The following is an 18,607-nucleotide window of genomic DNA, read 5'->3' on the forward strand; positions in this document are numbered from 1 at the left end:
TTTCATCAATTCCATTTTTCCAGGTATAGTGCCACCATTTTTTCCCATCTTTTCCAGTGATAAAGGTTTAAGCTGTGATGGACTGAAAAACTTCTTACTCTGCAGAGGAACTGATAATAGGTTTGGCCATAAAAAAGCTCAGTATAATAGTAGAGTCTATTTTAAAATATATTTTAAAAATTGGAATGTGATAACTTACTTGCATTTACTGTCCTTGTAGGAATGACCATTCAGTTTTAAATAGTTAGTACATTTTTGCCTCATTTAAAATGTTTTCCCAAACATAATGCCATAAATAATTTCCCTTGAAGTTTTTGTGGTTTTGTGATTACGATTTTACTTATAGTATATAAAAAACGAGAAGCTGTTTAAATGGTGCTAAGCAGTTTACACTTTGGCCTTAGGATAAAATGAATTTCTAATCAGTTAAGATGTTGAAACAGAACCTCAGCATTCATTTTCTTCCTACATGTTTTCTTCTGCAGTGCCTCCATTGGTCTTTTTTAATACTCATTTAAAATTGTGGTAACATTGCTTTGTAGAACTATTTTTATTTCTCCATTTACATTTTAAATGATATGTATAAATTTTAAGTTTAAAGTTCCCGATTTTCACCTTACTTCCCCAACACCCCCATTTAGAAGTCACATATGAAGTTATATAAACCATTTCCATCAAATTTGTTGTGAAAGAAAACATAGATCTCCTACCCCTCAAAAAAATCACTTAAAATAAAGAAAAAAGTATGCTTCTGTCTGTATTCAAACAGAATCAGTTCTTTCTATGGATATGGGTAGCATTTTCTCATCATAAGTCCCTCAAAGTAGTCTTGTATCATTGTATTGCTGAGAATAGCAAAGTCATTTACAACTGATCATCTTTACAACATTACTATTATTTTGTACACATTACATTTCACTTTCCTTGAGTTCATATGGGACTTTCCAAGTTTTTTTTTTAAATATCCTGTTCATCATTTCTTGTAAAATCATAATATTCCATTATAATCACATAAAATTTATTCAGCCATTCCCTAACTGATGAACCTTCTTGCAGTTTCCAATTGGTTATCCTTAGAAAAGATATATATTTTTGCATATACAATATTTTCTTTTAAAAATCTCTTTCAGTATTCGTGCCTAGTCATAGTATTGTAAGGTAAAGTATATCCATGACCTTATAGACTCTGGGGTGTAATTTATATCTTTTGATCATTTATTAGTGGGGTAATGGTTCTTATTTCTTATAAATTTGACTTAATTCCATAGACATTTGAGAAAAGAGACCTTTATCAGAGAAATTTGCTTCAAAATTACCCCAGTTTATACTATTTTCTCTTTCCTTTTACCCTCTTCCTCCTTCAAAGTGTTTTACTTTGGACCATCCCCTTCCCCAATATGCTCTCTCTTCTATCACCTTCCATCTTTCTCATATTTCCTTCCTATTATTTTGCTGCAGGGTAAGATAAGATTTCTATACCCATACTGAGTATGTATGTTATTTCCTCTTTGAGTTAGATTAGATTTTGAGTTAGATGAGAGTTAGATTCACTTAATCCTTTCTCTTGCTCTTCCCCTCCATTGTTAAAAGCTTTTTCTTGATACTTCTATGGTGGATAAATTATGGTATTCTAAATCTCCTTTTTCCTTTCTCCAAGTGCATTACTTTCTCACCTCTTTTTTATTACCTGTGCTCTGTTGTCCATATTTTACTCCTACTAACTTACATAACAATAAGAAAGTTCTTATGAGTTACAAGTATTATCCTTCCGTACAGAAATGTAAATCCCTTCTGATTTCTCTTTTAAAATTACTTTTTTTTTTTTTTATGTTTCCCCTGAGTCCTGGATTTGAAAGTCAAAATTTTTTTCATCTCTCATTTTTTCATCGTGAAGGCTTGAAAGTCTTCTATTTCACTGAATTTTCATACTTTCATACTTTCATACTTTCTCACCTCTTTTTTATTACCTGTGCTCTGTTGTCCATATTTTACTCCTACTAACTTACATAACAATAAGAAAGTTCTTATGAGTTACAAGTATTATCCTTCCGTACAGAAATGTAAATCCCTTCTGATTTCTCTTTTAAAATTACTTTTTTTTTTTATGTTTCCCCTGAGTCCTGGATTTGAAAGTCAAAATTTTTTTTCATCTCTCATTTTTTCATCGTGAAGGCTTGAAAGTCTTCTATTTCACTGAATTTTCATATCCTTTTTTCCTTGAAGGATTGCATTCAAATTCTTGGTTATAACCCTAGCTCCATTGCACTACAAAATATCATATTCCAAGCTCTCTGGTTCTTTAGTGTAAAAATTGCTAAATCTTTTGTTATCCTGACTGTGGCTCCATATTATTTGAATTGCTTTTTGCTGGATGCTCCCATTATTTTCTTCTTGACATGAAAGTTAAAGAATTTGGCTATAATATTCCTAGAAATATTTTTGATCTTGACATCTCTTTCAGAGGCAGGGGATCAGTGGGATCCTTAATATCAACTTTGTCCTTTGATTCTAGAATATCAGGTAAATTTTCCTTGATAATTTCTTGAAATTAAAACATCTAGGTTTTTTTTTTTCTGATCATGAGTTTCAGATGGAGTAATAATTTTTAAATTGTTTCTCCTAGATCTATTTTCCAGTTTTTTTAATGAGACATTTCACATTTTCCCCCATTTTTCATGGAGAAATTTCATGGAGAACTTGGCATTTTTTTATTTTATCTTGCTTTCTCTTAAAGCCATTAGCTTCTATTTACTCAATTCTGATTTTTAAGGAATTATTTTCCCCATTAAGCTTTTGTAGCTCCCTTTACCATTTGGCCAATTTTGTTGTTTTTTTTTAAGGTATTCTTCTCAGTAGCTTTTTGTATTTCTTTTTGCATCACTTTCATTTATCTTCTGACTTTTTTTTCTCTCTCTCTCTTCCTCGATTTTCAAAATCCCGTTTGAGCTCTTCATGGGCTGAACCCAATTCTTACTTTTATTGAAAGCTTTAGAAATAGTAACCTTGACTTTACCTTCTTCTGAGTGTTTATTTTGATCTTCCTTGTCACTATAGTAACTTTTTATCATCAGAATCTTTTTCTGTTGTTTGCTTATTTTCACAGGTTATTATTCAGTTTTTAACTCTTTGTTAAAGTAAGGCTGTGTATTTAAGCATCTTTGGGCTAAATTTGCTCACCCTCATTTGTAGTATCCCATCTCTTTCTGGACCATGAGGTTTTCCATTCTTTCACTTCCAATGACATCTGCGAGAGATTTCAAGTGAGAGTCAACAGTCCTCCTTTAGAATCAGAAATGTTTTTAGTCTCTGATGTAGGATTTATAGTATAATTGTTTGACAATGATAGTTCTATACACTGATGTCTTGCTATGTCTTTTTAGAAATCATCCTATTAACAATTATTCCCTTATTTGTTTTGAGCTTGGGGGAAAGTCAATACTAGGCAATTCCCTATGTACAGAATGGTGGATATCTTAAACTTTCTGTGGCACCAGTTGTAAATAGCCAACATGCATAAGATACTATTAAAAGTACAAGGGGGTGGTCTTTGATTCTATCATTTTGAAAACTTTTTGAAAAACAGCCTTATGTCGACAAGTATGTCATAATGTAAAAATATGGTTGCATCCTCACTATTGCTCCATAGAAAATTTGTTATGAAACGCATACATAACCAAAAAAAGTATTGAATTCATTATGTAAAATAATTTCACGATTAGCTTTACTCTATTTGTCGTCCTCTCCTTGGTTTTCCATCCCTTTCCTGGAATAGAAAATCCATTTATATGTTAAATCCTTCTATAATGAATATTAAAATTGTTATAAGTGTTTTTCCCATAATTATGCTTACTCTACTATGCTAAGCCTCTAGTGGAAAACAATACTGCTAGTTTGGGGATAGTGAGAATATATGATAGCTTTAGCTTTTTTTTTCTTCCTCATGTGCTGTTTCAGCTCACTCATTTTGGACTTTGCTTGACTTGACGAGTCTTTGTTCAGAAGACTGCTTCATCAGAACGTATAACTAGTTTTCACAGATTTTTTTTCAGTTTTTTTGTTACAGCTTTTTATTCACAAAGCATATATTCATGTGTAATTTTTCAAACATTAACCACTGAATAACCTAGAGCTACAAAATTCCCCCTTCATCCCCCTATTTGCTCCTTCATCCAGTAGGCAGTAAAAACATGCCAAATATGCCAAAACACATGCCAACTATGCCAAAATGCATTCCAGGTCCAATATGCATACACAGCGATCCAGTTGCACAAGAAAAAATCAGATCAAGAAGGAAGAAAAAGAAAAACTGAAAAAAAAAGAAACAAAGCAAGCAAATAACAGAGAGTGAGAATGCTATGTTGTTTTCCACACACTGTTCCCATTTCACTCTCTAGGTGTAAATGGTTCTTTTCATTACTGCACAAGTGGAACTGGTTTGAATCATCAATTTTGAAGACAGCCACGTCCATCAGAATTGATCATTGTACAGTTTTGTTGTTGACGTGTATAATGATCTCCTGGTTCTGTTCATTTCACTTTGAATCAGTTCATGTCAGCCTTTCCCAGCCCCTCTGAAATCACCCTTCGGGTCATTTCTCACAAAAAAATAAGGTTCCATAACATTCATATAGCATAATTCAGCCATTCTCCAATTGATGAGCATATAGTTTCCAGTTTCTTGCCACTATGAAAGGGACTTCCACACACATTTTTGCACGTGTGGGTTCCTTTATCTCTTCTAAGATCTATGGGATATAATCCTAATAGAAACAATGCTGGATCACAGGATATGCAGAGTTTGGTAATTTTTTGAGCATAGTTCCAAACAGCTCTCCAGAATAGTTGGATCTCTTTACGGTTCCACCAGCAATGTATCAGTCTCCCAGTTTTCCCACATCCCCTCCAACATTCGTTATCTTTTCCTGTCATCTTAGCCAATCTGGCAGGTGTGTAGTGATATCTTAGATTTGTCTTGATTAGCATTTCTCTGATCAATAGTGATTTGGAGCACTTGTTCATGTGGCTACAAATATATCATCCACAGTATATATATATATCTCCTCTCTTGGAGGACTATTTTACAAATGTGAAAGTAAAATTGGAATTTGTGTGTATGGATTTAGTTAAGTGGAGAGATTTCGAAATGCAAAGAAGTTGACCAAGTTGTGAGATGATTGGTTTCTTCTCTAAAACTAGGGTCCTAGAGAGTTCAGAAATAGACTCAAATTGTTCATTGATTGTAAGCATACAGTGGGGAATGGGAAATAGTAGGATAATTTAGTTAGGCAGATATTACATCTTTAGTACTGACTATGCTTGGAGTCGATGAAAGCAACATCACCTTGAGTGACATAAAAATTTGGAAGAGATCATGATGGTGAAGATAATTCTGAACAGGTTATTGTACTCCATGCTCTGACAATAGAGAATCCCTGTCAAGGATTGATTTTTAAACATTTAATTTCTTAAACAAAGATATAGCCAAAATATAATTAGATACATATATTTCCATTGAATGTGGATCCCTTCATAACTGTTTTAAAGCTGCGATATTTCTCACTAGGTTGAAATTTTATTCAAAGCCCTTTGTAATGAGATATCCCATGATGATTTTTATGTCTGTCAGCATGTTGTGTGTAGAGATGGCATCTCTCTGCTTATTTCAATGACAAATACACAACATTATTTCTTAAAAAAACATTTCTCATAATCATCTTTTCTCTACACTGAAAAGCACCTAGCAGAACACAATACAATTATTTTGAGAAAAGATCATATGATATTATTCATTCATTCTTTTTCTTCTGGATGGGTTGTTTCAAGGTCACTCATTTTGGCCCTTTTCTGACTCAGCCAAGTCCTTTCCCTTTCTAGGATGGCTGCTTCATCAGAACCTGGCAGCTTTTCTCAGAAGTCATTTCCAATTGAGACCTTCCTGGCTGTGAGAGGATAGGAAATTCCCCAGACATGCTTGAAAAAAATGATTGCCCCACCCCCTCTCCTTTGTTACACCTCCTGCTTTCTCCTGTGCTTTTCACACAGTTTTCCTGAGCTAGCTTGATGAATGGAGAGACCAAAGGAGAGATGGAACCTCACTGCTCACCACTCTTCTTCAAGAGCATGTTTTTCTTTGTGTTATGCAATCACTGTTTTATTTGACCATTTTGAATAAGTATCAGCATAAGCTGTTTTAAATGATCCCATTTAATATGAATATTGGACCTCAACACAAAGTTAATTCTAATCTAAGAGATTCCAATAGAAACTCACCAACAAAAACTTTTCCGGAATCTTTTTTTTTTTCAAATGGATTTCACCATTGTCTGAAATAGTCAAACGTTTGAAAGTGACTTAAATTAGTATTTAGAGAAAAAAATGAACCGTCAGTCATTTTCCTAATGTGAAATTAATGTTTGACTTTTCCATAGTAGAAATTCCCCCCATCCTTGTCCCCTACCCAATAGATGACAACTCTCAACAGGAAAGAAAAATAGAATACTTGGATTGCCTGAAAATTACGTTTCAGTAGTGTTCCAATAACTATGTAATCTGTAAATGTTAATGTCATTTCAAAAAACTCACCACATTCAAATATATATGACGTTTTCGCTGTAATTTTCAAATGATGCATTCCTTAAAATGAAAATAGATGTAAATAGATGAAAATGAAAATAGAAATATTATATATATCCACACATATAAATACACATCTGTGAAATCATTTTATATATTCACATATGAAGAGACAGATAAAGGCAGAGACAGACTGAACTATTATTATGAAATTAGATAAGAAAAGGACTCATTTTATAATGATCTTGCATTACCTATTGAAAGGGCCTTGAAAAGTAATCAAATTCATAAATTTTTTACTTCAGTTTGTCACTTTCTCTGCCTATTGATAAGGGTTGAGGTTCCCTTTAAAATTCTCAACCCCCATGGATGAATATCTGGGCCCTGCCCCCAAGGGATCTGAGCTGGCTTGGGTTTTCTCAGCCCCCCCAGTCAGTTTCTTCCTTATCTGAAAAGGTCACCAAGAGTTTGGCACTGCCCACAATCTCCTTTTAGGTATGGAAGAGCCCAGCTGGAGCTCTCTCTTTGCAAGAGCCCTTCCACTCAACACATGGTTATCCTTCTGGCCAGGTAAGGGTTCCTGCCCGCCCAGCGGCCACCTTTGGCCTGGCGTCTTTCTAACTGAACTTTACTTCCAAATTTCTACAAAAACCTTTTATTTATCTTTTCTCTCAGCATTTTCTCCTATTTCTCTTTGATAGTTAGATGGGCCATTAGCTAAAGGCCCCAGTCTCCTGAATGTTACCCTCTCCACCCTGCTTGACACCCTACTTTTAATCTGTTCCCGAGATCTGTTTTCTCTAGGTTTCATACTTTGGAATCTCAGCTGCCCTTTAGCCTGGAGAACACTGACTGAGGACAACTGACTGGGGACAACTGACCGGGACACCCCCTCGATGCCCTGCTGCCATCCCCTACACCTCACGCCTCACCTCCTGCCATGAAACCCCAAATCTGTATAATCCTTGTCAGCTCGAAGCAGTTAAGTGGAGATCGACGCCCCTTTTTCTCACATGCATCTGGAGATGATGGTTTGAGGGAGGAACAAGATGAGGGGACCCCTCTACTCTGAAGATCTTTGGTGAAAATCTTCAGCCTTGCCTTAAATGAAGGACACTGCTCCTAATTTTTTTCTTAAATGAATTTAAGTCTCAATTGTTTAAGGGGGGAAATGATAAGGGTTGAGGTCCCTTTAAGATTCCCTTCTGATTTCCAAACCCCCATGTCTGAATATCCGGGTCCAGCCCCTACCAGATCTGAGCTGGCTTGGGTTTTCTCAGCCCCCAGCAACAATTTCTTCCTTATCTGAAAAACCCGCCAAGAACTTGGCACTGCCCACAATCTCCTTTTAGGTATAAAAGAGCCCAGTTGGAGCTCTCTCTTTTCAGGAGCCTTTCCCCCCAACACATGGTATCCTTCTGGCCAGGTAAGGGTTCCTGTCTGCCCAGCAGCCACCTTTGGCCCTGGCATCTTTCTAACTCAACTTTACTTCCAAATTTCTACAATAAATCTTTTATTTATCAATCTAGGCTTTTGGGCCTGTAAATTCATTTACAGGGGACACTGCGCCTCCTGGGATCTTTGTGCAGGCCAACGGGGTTCCCCCTTTCCTTTCTCTCATCACTATATCCTATGATCCTCTCTATTCTCTTGTTCTAGGTGCCCTTTATATTTGAGAAGTTAACTTTCTGTTTTCATATAGACAAATGTGTGTGAACATACCTGAATAAGAAATTAAAATTTCATATTAGAATTGTAAGCTCACTCAAATCTAACAGGCCCGAGCTTCTAAATTATGGGAATTTGACCATTCCATGAACTCTATATGTCCTTGACAATAGATACCAGGAACTAGCCATTCCTGGGAATGTTTATGCTTAAGGCGGGTGGCTCCCTCCCCCCCCCCCCGAACATATACTATTACTAAGGAAATACCTCAAGATGTAGACATATGGAATGAGTCAAAATACTAGATATTTGATACATATGTCAAGATGATATATGAAGTGAGTCAAAATACTAAATGGTCACACATGTCAGACTTCTTGGCTGAAAGCCCTCTTTGTTTAAGAGAGGTATATAAGATTGAGAGTCCTACCTCTCCACTGAGTCTCATCTGTGGGGAGGACGCTTCGCCCGGAAAAATCTTTGCACAATTCAAGTTGATTGAGGCTGAAACAGGACTCCCAGCCATTTGAGTTTTTGAGGTTCCCTTGAATTGGTGATGGATTCTCTTCCTCTATCTGCTATAATTGTCATGTTGTTAATTGTTCTTATTTCTATTTGTTTGTTTGTGTAAATCTAAATTGTTTGTACCTTGTCTTGTTTGATTAAAACTTTTTATTTTTATTTTTCAATTGAGTTTGAGAGCTTCATTTATATGAGCGAATCCGAACTTTTCTTTAAAATCACAATACATAAATTGGCGTAGTCGGCAGGATTCGCTGTATAAATGCCTCTCTTTAAGAAAAATCGAGCTCTGTGTCTGTCTGTGTATGTTTGTCTGCTTTGAATTTTTTTGTTGTTGTTCTGTGTTAAAAGTTAGCAAGCTCATAAGATAAGAACAGCTTCTGTGTTACAGGCTTAGAAAAATATCAGGCTGAATTGGGGAATTTGGAATTCATTCAGAATAGTAATTCTTTCAGAGTGGTCTTAAATCATGGAATATCTAGGCATTCTCTGTGAAGGCAGAGAAATGCATTAAAATGGGCTTTGAACTTTAGAGAAACTCTGTTTGGATTCTGGGAGGGAAGAATGTTCAATGTGAAACAAACTTCTCTCTGGCAGTGAGGGTCTTAGGAAAAGCCTCTACTTTGTTTTGGTGATTTAAGAACTTTGTTAAGTTTTAAAAACAATGATTAAGAAATTTGGGAATTGATTATTTTAATGTTACTTAATATAAAAATTGTTTGTGATTTTAAACTTTTTAATCTGTTGTACCAATTTGTAAGTAAAAGAAAAAAAAAACTTGACTATTTTAAACTGGTGGGGAAGTTTTCTCTGAAAAGCAGATTTTCAAAGTCTGCTGAAGAAGAGTAATGGCAATACAATCTTATCCGCTTAATACCACCTGGGAAGCTTCTTACTAGTGGCCTTGAAGCACTCAGTCAGAAGAAAGAAAGAAAAAGAAAAACTATTTGGTTTGCTTCTGAAACATTGGGTAATTTGTTATCATTATGAGTTATGAATCTTCAAGTTTAACATTTAAAAGAAAAGGTGATTTAAAGAAGGATTGATAAGTGGGAGCAAAAGATTTCAAGAAGAAATCAGTGGGGAAAAGAAGGAACTGGTTGGAAAGGGGAGTCACAGAAAGATGACTGTGAGACAGGATGTGTTTTTGCAGGGGAGAGCAGCAGTAGGAAGCTGCAGCTGTTTTTGGTTGAAGAAAACAAACTGATAAAGGGTCAAGCTGCTCTTACAAGATGTTAATTTATTGAACATTTGTTTCCTTAGATACATAATGGTTTTTGTGTTTAAAGAATATGATCAGAAATGTGATATATAGTTTGAAAGGGTTATTAAAAAAAGTTTAATTGATATTTTTAAGAACTGTTCAGATACTTTTATGTGAAAATAGAAGTTTTAATTAATTGTATTGATTCCAATTATTTAAAGGGACTCAAAGTATAATAGTCCTTTTGAAAATGTTTTTGTTATGGCAATATGTAATTTGGGATTTTTCTGTGTATTGGGTATTTTAAAAACAAAATAATTAGTATAATGTTCAACTTATGAAACATCTACTTGGGTATATAAGAATTGTGTGAACATTCTGGGATAAATTTCTTATTGTTAAAAGTCTTACAAAATGTAGATGATCTTTTTGTGGCAGGAAGAAAAAGAATGACCTTGTCCAAATCACTTATCAGTTTGTTAAATTACTTAGGAGCCCAGGGATTGAGAATTTCTTAAGACAAATTGCAATTTGTGAAACATGAGGTAAAATATTTAGGCCATTTTATAAGCTTAGGAAAAAAAAAAAAAAGAAAGTAGATCCTGTATAGGTAGAGGGGATTCTTCAAATTACTAAGCCTAGAACGAAAAAGAGTCTGCAGAGATCTCTAGGATGGGTGGACTATTGTATAACCTGGATTGATGAATATGCATTATTAACTAAGCCTTTATTAACTCATTTGTTGGAAGAGAAGCCTGATATAGTTCAATATATAAATACAGTAAATAATGTGGCTTTAGGAGTGTTATCACAATTAAAGTGAGGCCAGCCACAGCACTTCTGGTAGAAGAAAAGTGAGAAATTAACCTTTGGGGTAGTTTAATAGTGTGTCCTGCACCAGGTTCAATCAATTCTGAATTAAAGAGGCCAGGAGGTGGCTAATTGATTCAAGGATTTTAAAATATGAAACAATATTATTGGAAAGAGATGATTTGGCACTCTCACCAGACCATAACTTTTAATCCAGCCATGTTCTTATCTGCTTCTCCTGGGGAACATGTGTCCCTTGAACATGATTGTCCAAATGTGATTGATTACCAAACTAAGATTAGGGAAGAGTTGTAGGAAGTCCCTTTGTTGAAAGGCACTGAATAGTTCATAGATGGCTCCTCACAGATAGTTAAGGGAAAAAGAAAAAATGGTTATACTATTGTTAATGGGGAAGATTTGACTCTGGTTCAAGCTGGATTCTTGCCAAAAGAGTGGTCAGCTCAAAATTTGTGAATTATATGCAGTAAATCAAGCCCTAAAATTGCTTGAAGGACTGAATCAAAATATGCTTGGGGAATTGTTCATATATTCGGGAAATATGGGAAGAAAGGGGAATGGTAAACAGTAAAGGAAAGGGATTGGCACAGAAGGCATTGGTCACTGAAATTTTGACTAATCTTATGTTACCTAAGAATGCAGCAGTGATTCCTGTGCAAGGGCACCAAAGAGGAGATTCATTTGAGATAAGGAGAAACTACTTTGCAGATGAGGAGGCAAAGCAGCCTGGAGAAGAGAAATCTGTAAGTAGGGAGGAGATGATGGTGCTAATTCTGGCATTTCTGCCTCCAGTGTCTCCACTTTCCCTTATCCCAGAAGAGAAGCAGGAAATATAAAGTCTTGGTGCTCAGGAGGATAAAGAGGGCACTGGCTCCTCCCTAATGGCAGAGAGGTACTGACCACAGCAGGTATGAGACATGTACCCCAACATTTACATCAGGGCAGTCATTGGGATGTCTGAGACCTGTGTGATGTGATGCTGACTAGGTCTGTGGCACTGGCTTATTATACACAATAGCAGGCAACTGGTCAGCGGGTGTCCTGTTTGTCAGAGGATGAATAGGGCGGCCCAATGACAAGTCTAAAAAGAAGAAGGCCTCCTGGTATCAGGCCTTTCCAAAGCATACAGGTGGACTTTACCAAGTCAGTGGGGTGTCTCAAATAGTTGTTGGTCGTAGTGGACCATCTGACCTTATGGGTGGAGGCCATTCCCCTTGCCTGGGCAGCAGCCTCAGTAATTGTAAAAGTACTTCTTGAACATATCATTCCAGGGTATGGGATGGTGGAGCAGGCAGATTTAGGCCAAGGCACCTGTTTCACAGCTAAGATCCTCCAATCTGTGATCCAAGCTCTAGAAATATGATGGGACTTACATGCCCCATAGCATCCTCCCTCATCATGTAAAGTGGAAAGGATGGATAAGGAAATTGAACAGCAACTGACTGAATTGGCATTAGAGACACAATTGCCCTGGACCAAGTGCCTTCCCCTTGCCTTATTAAGAGTTAAAACAAAACCCCTGAAGAGATGTGGAATTGTCACCTTATGAATTATTGTATGGTCACCCTTATCCAAAAGGGACTCAAAATTCTTACTTGTATCCAATACTTGAAACCAAGGATTTGTTTTTAAGGAAATATGTTATGTCTTTACTGTAACATCTGAAAACTTTACAACTAAACAGGCTTATTGCTCAGACTCCTCCCTTAGGATTTCAACAGTGCATGAGTTCTAGCTTGGAGATGGGGTCCTGGTTCGGACATGGAAGGAGGACAAGCTGACCCTGAGCTGGAAAGGACTGATCCAGATCCAGATACAGAAGTGCTACACAGGAAAGAGAGTGGACTCAACATACCAGAATTAAAGGACTGGTGGACTCCGAGGGTGTGGACTTCCCAACTGAATGCAGAGAACAAGCTGAGACAGACATTGAAAAGCAACTGATGAACTGTGCATGTAAAATCTTGATAGCGGTATTGAAGGCTCACTATTAGATAAAATATCTATTACTGACACCTCCCCCTCCTACAAAACATCCTCCATCAATCATAAGAGTTCCTAAAAACTTGTACCAATAATGTAACTTTTCCTCCTCTGATGAATTGTGTTAGAAAGAAAAGAACCTGGTACGATACCCTACTTGGTGGTGCTGGAACTGGTTTGGGTATAGTTAATTCAATAGACCTTGAGACCTTGGCCAGCAGACTGCGCAGTGCTGGGCAAGATGTTTCTCAAGTTTTGACTGTAAATGCTCAAGAGTTGCCCACGATGATCCTACCCTACCAACCAAAGTACTTTAAATTATTAAAGCCAATTCTTACAAGTTTTTTAATGATAGTATTATTACTAGTTTGGGTTTAATGGAAATATTAGTAAATTATTTAATTGGACCAAATGCTCTTTACAAATTATGTATACCTTGATACAAAAAGAAAATGCTCAGAGATTGTTGCAATGTGGGATTATATGTTTAATTTACCAGAAGCATGGAAAAAAGAATGACCTGAAAATGCTATGTGTACTTCTTTTTGGTGTACTGGAACTATTGTGTATTGTCAAGTTAAGATATGGGCTGTTATGTGTCAATTTCATGTGTTACCTTTTGTCTTACCTAATTACTTTGCTTTACCTCATATATATGGAAACTATATGGAAACTGTATGGAAACTGCATAGATTTGAATAATGTAACCCACACTTTGTCTGACTGTACTGCAACTGATATGGGGATTGTTTGTGGGATGATGTTTCGGCATATGGAACCCTGCCTTCTCTCACATTCATCCAATTTGTGTGATTTAACATTGTACCCTGTGAATAACTTCTCCATGATATATGAGGTATCTTCGCAACATAGCTTCTAATAACCTGGGTACCCAAGCTTCTTCCTTTACGCCATGTCTCCTTGTCACTACAACCTCTTGTGGATATCCTGAACAAGTTTTTAGTTATGAAGAAACTGTTAGAGTCTAATCAGCACGCGTTAAATGAACATCGGATACAGACTCATATAGCTGCAGGATAACTTATTGAGGCCTCTCATTTAGTGACATCAGATACTAATCATCATGGGTATGGCTTCTTCTTTAGATCAGGTAGCACTACCACTTATTTTAATAGTTTAGCCATACCCATATTGTTGTTGTTATTCTTTTTGTAATACCCTATGTGTAATTGTTATATGTATTGGAAGATGAAAACAATTTATTCTAATTTTCCTCCATTAGCTCAGTCCTCTTATTATTTTCGTGATCTTAAGGCCAAATGAATAAGAAATTAAAATTTCATATTAGAATTGTAAGCTCACTCAAATCTAACAGGCCTGAGCTTCTAAATTATGGGACTTTGACCATTCCATGAACTCTATATGTCCTTGACAATAGATACCAGGAACTAGCCATTCCTGGGAATGTTTATGCTTAAGGTGGTTGGCTCTCTTCCCCCCTGCCCCCCCGAACATATTCAATTACTAAGGAAATATGTCAAGATGTAGACATATGGAATGAGTCAAAATACTAGATATTTGATATATACATATGTCAAGATGATATATGAAGTGAGTCAAAATACTAAATGGTCACACATGTCAGACTTCTTGGCTGAAAGCCCTCTTTGTTTAAGAGAGGTATATAAGACTGAGAGTCCTACCTCTGGAAAAATCTTTGCACAATTCAAGTTGATTGAGGCTGAAACCGGAATCCCAGCCATTTGAGTTTTTGAGGTTGCCTTGAGTTGGTGATGTATTCTCTTCCTCTATCTGCTATAATTGTCATGTTGTTAATTGTTCTTATTTCTATTTGTTTGTGTAAATCTAAATTGTCTGTACCTTGTCTTGTTTGATTAAAATGTTTTATTTTTATTTTTCAATTGAGCTTGAGAGCGTCATTTATATGAGCGAATCCGAACGTTTCTTTAAAATCACAATACAATACCACATATACTCACAATGCAGAGATAGCTTAAATTCATTAAAAAAGGGAAAAAAAGAAAAAGTGAAGAAAAAGTACAGAAAACATTAAAGTGGGAAAACCTGGGGGCAGGTTGAAAAACCAACAGGCACTGTAGAATAAAATCCATGCTTTCCAAAGAGGCAGATCTTTTAGGTCTGGCCAGTGTGGGAAGAGAAGAGAGATTTTTCACACCAATTGAGTAAGCCTAAGTATTTCAGGCAAAGAATCTGCACTCCTACACCTACCCCCTCCTTCCACTTTCTAAATAAACACCTGAATGAATGAATCTGGAAGGGGAAAACTTCAAGGTTTCTGGCCAAAAAAGAAATGAAGCTATTTGCATTCAATCTGACTTCCGGCCAAGATGGCGGAGAGGAGGCAAAGAGCTGCTTGAGCTCTGCATTTTCTCTCAGAACTTACTTCATGAAAAGCCTCAGAATTAATGCCTGACAGGACCAAAAAAAACAAAAAAAACAAAAAACAAACAAACAAATAGTCACCAACAGAAGACATCCTTGAAATTCTCCAGAAAAGTTCTGTGCTTGCTTGTTGGAGGGGACAAACAGACTGGGTGCAGACTGAGGTCAAGCCCAGAGAGCAAAGATGGCAGCTAAAACTGCTCAGACCAGAGGGGGCGAAGGGTGCAATCTCTTCCATTTCTGTAAAATGACCTTTACCCGAGAGTGGATACTCCGCAGCAGAGAAGGGATAAACACCAGAGGTAAAGAATAACACCCCCGGAAAACTAGTGTCTCTCAGGACCTGGCCACCCCCACCCAGAGTGACTCAGTGCATTCTTAGAGCCTCAGAGCACAGATGCAGGACAGCCAATAGCTGCTGTCTCCCACAGTCTGTACAGGAAGCCCGGTTACACCATCCAGACCCAACCCCCACTCCCAGAAACAGATCATTTTTCTTGTCAATTTGTTTCTTTGAGTCACGCTCTGACAAAAGGAACAAAAAATTTAAAAGGACTCTTATCAATCACAGCTTCTGTATGGAAAGAGAGCAGACTTCAAACCCTGAGGAGATTAAAATCAGACTGTCTCTAGAGGAATCCCCTAAGGGGAATATGATCTGCTCTTCAATACACAAGACTTTCATAGAGAAAATCAAAAAGGCTATGAAAAGGAAAGGGAAGCTTGGCAAGAGAGTCCTGAGAAGTCCTCCCAGGCATTTAAAGATAGAGTGGACAAAGAAAACAAATCATTGAGAAATAAAATTAGTGAGTTGGTAAAAGAAAACAGCTCTGTAAAAAGTAAAAGGGATGAAATGGGAAAAAAATCCCATAGAAGGACAAAATAAAACTCACTTAAAAACTCAATTGGAAAAGTACAAAAAGATACAAAAAAGTGAGTATAGAAAATACATCATTGAAAATTAGACTCGAACAAGTAGAAATGAATGACTCAAGGACAAATCAAGAAGTAGTCAAGCAAAACCAGAAAAATGAAACAATTGAAAAGAATGTCAAGTACCTTGTAACATGCCCTCCTGGCAGTTACAATTACTAGTCTGCCCTAGGCCCAACAGAGTACCTTTGACCACTGACCTTTGCAGTGTCAACTCTTCCTGGCTCGCCTCCTCTGAGGCCTTCAAAGGTATCTGGCCATCTGGCCATGATTTCTTGAATCTATAGTTAAATAACGGGTAGCACGCTCAAACATTTATTACACCTCCTACTATAATGCCCTGACTTGTTGGTTCCCTAGTGAACACCTGGTGTGAAGACCCATGTGTTCTCTCCCAAAGTCCTTAGCTCTCGGCTATCCATCAGCTTGGCTTGGCTTGGCTAGCCCAGGTTAGGGAGCCAGGTTCAAGAGAGCGACTGCTGTCTGCAGTGGCCTTCTAAAGGGCCTGTCAGGTCACACACACAGCCAACCAGCGAGAGAGTCGTCCCCATTACCAAGCTATCTCAATATGGCCAAGATCCCACCTACAGGGCAGTCCTAATATCCACAGAGATTACTTCTGGGCCACTCAATCTCCTGTTGCGCTATGGTGCCACCCATTTAAAGGGCCCTTACAGTACCTTACAGTTAGGGGAGTGGAGATGGGGTGGGGGGGCGAATGCCCTGCTAAGAACCCTGCAGTGCAGATTAATGACTTCCTTGAGGCAAGTGTGTGAGCAGGAAAGTGTCACTACCCAATTCAAAGCCGCTGTAAGGCTGTGGGTTTTAGCAGATGACTAGCTGAATAGCCCTGCTCAAACAGGAAGTGTCTCTGCCTAAGAAGCACAGTCTTGCTGCTGAGGTTCTGTTGCCCCAGGCTGAGCCCCGCACTGTGTAGATTAGAGACTTCCCCAGGCTGCATCTCCCTGCTGTGTAGATTTGTAGCTGCCCCAGCCGAGCTTCAGCATGCCGCTGCACAGTTGCGCTGGTCTATGCTCAGTCACTTCTGGTTTCTGTATGGGGGGGGGTACAGTTCTGGTGTTTTTAGAGTACCTTTACCTCTGGCTGTAATCTCTGTGGTGGACCGCTTTACAATCAAGGCAAAGCAACAAGCCTATGTCAGGGTCGTTTCCACTGCCATTCTAGCCACAGAGGCTACCCCTGTCCCTGGTCCACTCAGGATACCAGACTTTCCTATCTCCCTGCCTGCCTCTTGTCTTTTTCTGTCCCTCAGGACAAACTTGATCTGGCAATCTTCCAGGTTCTCTTCAGCTGGTAAGTCGTTGCACCTTGCATCTTCATGCATTTCCCCAGTCAAGCACTATTTTTAAGGCTAAATTCAAAGATTGGTATTGAGGGCAAGACAGAAGATTAAAGAGCGTGTGCCTTCTCTGCCATCTTGGCTCCACCTCCTCCTAGTCACAGTTTTTTTCCTCAGAAATAGAAGGAATTCACCAGTTTTTGATGGTTTTTAAAGCTGCTTTTACTATTGTTTCCTTGGTTTGATAGTTCCAGAATTTTACAACAATATTTCTTGGAGTTTTGATTTGGGGATCTCTTTCAGTAGGTGATCTGTGAATTCTTTCAATGTCTATTTTACCCTCGGTTTCTAACATCTGGGCAGTTCTCTTGGATGATTTACCAAAAAATAGTCTAGGCTCTTCTTTTTTTTCCGTAATTTTGTTTTTTGTTTTTTCTTCATAATAATTCTCAGATTATCTGTCTTAGATCTACTTTCCAGATCTGTTGTTTTCCAAGTAGCTATTTAATATTATTTTTTCAAATTTTTCTTTTCTTTTTTTTTTTTTTTTTTTTGCTTGATGGATTCTTGGTGTCGCCCTGAGTCATTCATTTCCATTTGTTCAATTCTAAATTTTGATGAATGGTTTTCTTTACTTCGTTTTTTCTTTTTATAATTATACAATTGAGTTTTTAAATGAGTTGTTTTGTTTTATGGACTTTTTTTCCATTTCACCAATTTTTATTTTTAGAGAGCTATTTTGTTTTTCCAATTCACTAATTCTGTTTTTTAGGGAATTAATTCCTTTATCCATTGTATCTTTTAATGAGTAGGATGATTTATCCAGACCCTCTTGGCAAGCTTACCTTTCCTTTTCCCATTTTTCTTCTAGGGGATGGGGATGGGATCATATCCCCCTTTGGGGTTTCATCTAGAGACAATCTGTTATTAGTCTCCTCAGAGTTTGAAGTCTATTCTTCATCAATATAGAAGCCATCTACAGTTAGAGCCCACTTTAACTTTTTATTCATTTTGACAAAAAAGAAACAAAGAAAACAAACAAACAAAAAATGACAACTGTAGTCGGCTTTTGGGGCAGTATGGTATTACCTAGCTTGCTCTTCAGACAACAGGAGGTAGCAGTGAAGCAGCAGTGGGACAGCCATGGCTGCGCTGTGACTGCTTAGTAATTGGGTTGCTCTCTGAGAGGGTGCTGAGTCACTCCAGGTGCT

Source organism: Sminthopsis crassicaudata, chromosome 3 (genome assembly GCF_048593235.1).
Source record: "Sminthopsis crassicaudata isolate SCR6 chromosome 3, ASM4859323v1, whole genome shotgun sequence".
Classification (NCBI taxonomy): Eukaryota; Metazoa; Chordata; class Mammalia; order Dasyuromorphia; family Dasyuridae; genus Sminthopsis; species Sminthopsis crassicaudata.